Source organism: Penaeus vannamei, chromosome 34, assembly GCF_042767895.1.
Source record: "Penaeus vannamei isolate JL-2024 chromosome 34, ASM4276789v1, whole genome shotgun sequence".
In the NCBI taxonomy this organism is placed as follows: Eukaryota; Metazoa; Arthropoda; class Malacostraca; order Decapoda; family Penaeidae; genus Penaeus; species Penaeus vannamei.
The window spans coordinates 11478221-11482107 of record NC_091582.1 but is presented as its reverse complement, the minus strand read 5'-3'; the positions used below and the strand labels follow the sequence as shown (position 1 = coordinate 11482107).

The 3887-nt window shown below is 51.3% G+C and overlaps 1 protein-coding gene across 4 annotated transcripts in view; it reads left to right on the top strand.

Moving 5' to 3' along the window:
• raw overlaps nt 1-3887 on the top strand; it is a 64633-nt gene that overhangs the window by 50187 nt on the left and 10559 nt on the right. The window contains exon 1 of one of the 4 annotated variants that reach the window (XM_027360676.2): nt 2690-2980. The exons of the other annotated variants lie outside the window; for them this stretch is intronic. The gene's annotated coding sequence lies outside the window, so the exon portion shown is untranslated. Of the gene's footprint in view, nt 1-2689; nt 2981-3887 lie in introns of those variants that run through there. 4 annotated transcript variants of the gene reach the window in all.

Sequence of the window (3887 nt, the reverse complement as noted above, 5' to 3'; positions counted from 1 at the left end):
CTTACTCTTCCGGATGTTTTTAACTTCCGTCTTTTTTCTATCTTTTGTTCTTGTGCTTCATTTTTCTGAGCTATTTCTCGAGGAGGTTTTAGCTTCACTTCCTTTTAACTAATTACTCCAGATAGTCGCTAAAGGGCGGCAAGAAAATCGCGCGGTCGTGCACCGGCGAGGAGGGGGCGGGAGTTTTGGAAAATACTGCATACGTTCTAGGCGAATGACCCCGCACATAAACAGTGGAGAAGCCTAATCACGTGTTAAGCGACGAAGGGAACGCCGTTTACGCATGAGGTAGAAACAGTCGAAGACAAAGAACGGAAAGGATAGTATAGTTGCAAAAACAGGTCAGATACAGAGGGGGAAGGGAGGGTAAACAAGGAAGAGAAGGAATGTAAAGGGCGCGCGCGCGTTTGCGTGGAGCGAAGGGCGGGGATACGTTACTACGGCGCATCGTGGCCAGGGCCATATTTGTAAAGGATGGGGGATTGACCCCCCCCCCCAACACACACTGGAATGTTAGTTGTGGTGTGGGCGCGGGCGTGGGCAACGCGAGGGCGTGGGCAACGCGAGGGCGTAGGCGTAGGTGGAACAACATTCACTTCATGGATACAAGAGCCTCTGTACTACGTCGTCTTTAATACTGTTCTTGTTTTCTTGCTCTTTTTCTGTTGTTGTCCACGTAACAAGTGGTTGCCACGTGTGGGCTGAGGATTGGCTGAAGCATTTTGAGGGAGAGAGGGGGTGAAGAGAGAGAGAGAGAGAATATCTTTGGACGTGCATTGTCAGGTGAGGGGAAGGGGTGTAGGCGGAATTATAGCGAGCCTCCGCCCACACCCACAGCTGGTGAGTTGACCCCCCTTCACTACCACACGCGCCTCCCTAGAGCCCCTAGACCACGCCCTGCCACTCTCCTTCCTCGAGAGCTCCTCAGGAGTCCCGACGCCCCGGGGGAGAGAGGGCGGCCGCTACTTTCAAGAGGGAAATGACCACCACCTGCAACATGTGAGGTGGGCGGGGGCGGCTGGGCTGCTACCGGGGGCTGTTCCCACGCCCGACGCCACGCCGCCCGCGCCCCACACCCATTAGTGCCCTTTGCCTCGGCGCCACCAGCCACCGCCGCCCTCGCGCCCGAAATGAATGGCTGCGAAGCCCACGGGAGAGGACACTCGCCTTAACTAGTATTCAGTGTCTTTTTCCCTTCTTTTTAAATATTTGTTACTTTAAGCTTGGCGAAAGTCAACACAAAACTGGATGAAGGTCAGGCGAGCGATGCGCCGTGGGCGGCAAAGGTCGAGCTCGGCCGAACCAAGACCTGGCGAATGCTTGTAGTGGGCAAGGGCTAGAAAAGCCGCTATACGTGTTACATAAACGTGGAAGGCAGGCGGCCAACAGGTGCAAGTGCGTGCATGGGCGGCGGAGGAACTTGTCTCCGCCAAGACCAAGGCGGGCGTGTAGGCGGCCAGGTAACAGGGAGGGATCGAGGATGGTCGGCCTGACATGGGGGCGGTGTGGGCGGCGGAGAAGTGTGTTTGGTGGCGTCCTCCCCCATTTGTAGGTGTACTTGGGGTGTGGGGCAGTACCCGTGGCCCTCCCCTTCCCCACCCAAGGCCCTCCCCACCACACGCCCAAGCCTCACCTTATATGTCTCCTGCGTGGGCGACACTCATTTTGCCGCCTCCATCACCGCCTACGTCAGGTACCAGTACCGGAGGCGGTCGAGAGGGATAATGGTGTACACCCATCAGCGTGATTCGGAATTCTCGGGGAGGGTTTGTGCTTTTTTTTTGTTTGTCCCCCTTCTCCCTCTCCCTCTCCCTCTCCCTCTCCACTCCTCTCTTTCTTCTTTCCATCTCGTATTTTTGTTGTGTGAATGAGGGCAAAATCTTATTCTTTATTATTGCGAAGTTGTAGCTGCAAGTGTACAGGTGTGCCTAAACAGCGTTACAGATTAGCGAGTGACAGTGAAGGAAACCTTGACAGTATGCTTCCCTCTTATTTTTTTCTGTAGAATTTCTGAGAAAATGTCTTTTAACATGAAGAATTTCGTTATACTAAATCTATTAAATACCCACCGTCTGCCCACGTTGCCACACACTCTCTTTAGCCATAACGAGTGCGCCAGATCTGCCCACTGTAGAGAGTGTGCCTGAAAGGTTTACATTTCCCCGGCATCAGGCTTCTCTTCGTCACTCATCCCCCGCCTGAATCCACTTCCCAATACCTCGAGAGAGATTGTGAGGACTGGGTGGAGGCCTCAGTCGCCCTCGAACTTGCTGGTTGTCGTTGGTGTTTACCTCGCGGGTCCCCGTGGCCCTATCCCTCCCTCTCTCTCGCACCAGTACCGTTTGTAAGGTTGTGTTCGCGCGCTCGTCTCGCTGATGACGTCATGGCCCAGATTAGATACATCTTCAGACTTTTCCTCGCGCGTTCTAAAAGCAGCATCTTGGCCACACTTGCTATCATGACCCTTTCTCTAAACCCTCTCTAAGACCCACAATGGCCGCGGTCCAGACTGCAGCCCGGAGGTTGTTACTGAGTAAAGTAGAAATAATATAATTATTGTAAATACGTGGCAACTCTACGAGAGAGGGATGGCGGAGAAGGGGAGGACGAGGAGGAGGAGGAGGAGGAAGGGGAGGCAGTGTATTGGCTCGTGGTGGGGTAAGGAAGCTGTGGTAGTTGTGGTGTGGCAGTGGTGGAGTGTGTATGTGATTAGTGCGTGTGCTGCCTGCCCTCTCCCTCCCTCCCCTGGTCCCTCTCTCAGTGTCCCTCGGAAAAGGAGCGGGGTGTGGAGGCGAGGAGTGCATGATGATAGGCCTAGCAACACAATGAGCCTATCGTTGAATAGGAATAAATCCAGGACAGATAACCTGTGAATGTTGATATCGTAACCCATAAACATGAGAGGGACATGTCTGGACGTTTGCTGGAATGCTCTTCAAAGCTTTGAGGAAGCCCTCCGACATGCACAATGAATGAATTGGTAAGTAACGTCATTGACATTTGTAGAAGGGCGCTTTTCCGGCCGATTATTGATCGTGTATGTGCAGACATGTCACAAATGCGTCGTGAGTTTCGTAAACCTTGACACCTGTGATTCTTTTCCATGGCTGAGTGGAGGCAGCTGGGAGAACGTTGGTGTCGTTGTTTTAGTGAATAGCTGCGCCAGGAAATGGTTAGGGGACAGTAAGCTTCAGGTCTATGGCGATAAAGGGACGACAAGTGGACAAGACAAGTGGATTTGGGATAGTCCAGGAAGTTGGCTGGGTCACATGATGAGTCTTGAAAGTCGAGAGAATGTTAAAAGGGGCAGTCAGTTAAATAATGTTTAGTTTGTGCTTAGGTTACCTTGCGTATTAGTTATTCATATTGATTACGAAAGAAATGCGTGACGTTCAATTGTTCTTCGCAACTTAAACGGTGAGAGGCGTTGGTCGAGTTCCAACGCCATTAAAGCTGCGCAGAGTTCGAGGTTCGAGTAGAATGCAGTACTGCAAAACGGCACGTGTTAGCTGTGGTAGCACTTTGCCGAAGAGGTCCACAGCACGTTTGGGTTCCCTCATCCCTGCGTGGTGTTGCTGGAGATTTCTTTCTCTGTACTTCTCTTTAGATCTCCACGGGGTAATTCATTGTGGGTTATGATTGCTTTCTATGCCGAGGAAACATCAACACGTATATGTAATATTATTACAGTCATACTCGTTATTTGTTAATTGCCAAACCAAAAGAAAAAGGTCAGTACAGGAGGCAAATAGCGATTCAGAAGGTCTAATACAACTTCAGGAAAGTGTATGTATGTTATGACTATAACATATAGAAGTCAATATTTACATGGGCGGTGTTGCCATACCGCGGCATACAAAAGATTCTCGTTATCTGAAGTCAGCGAA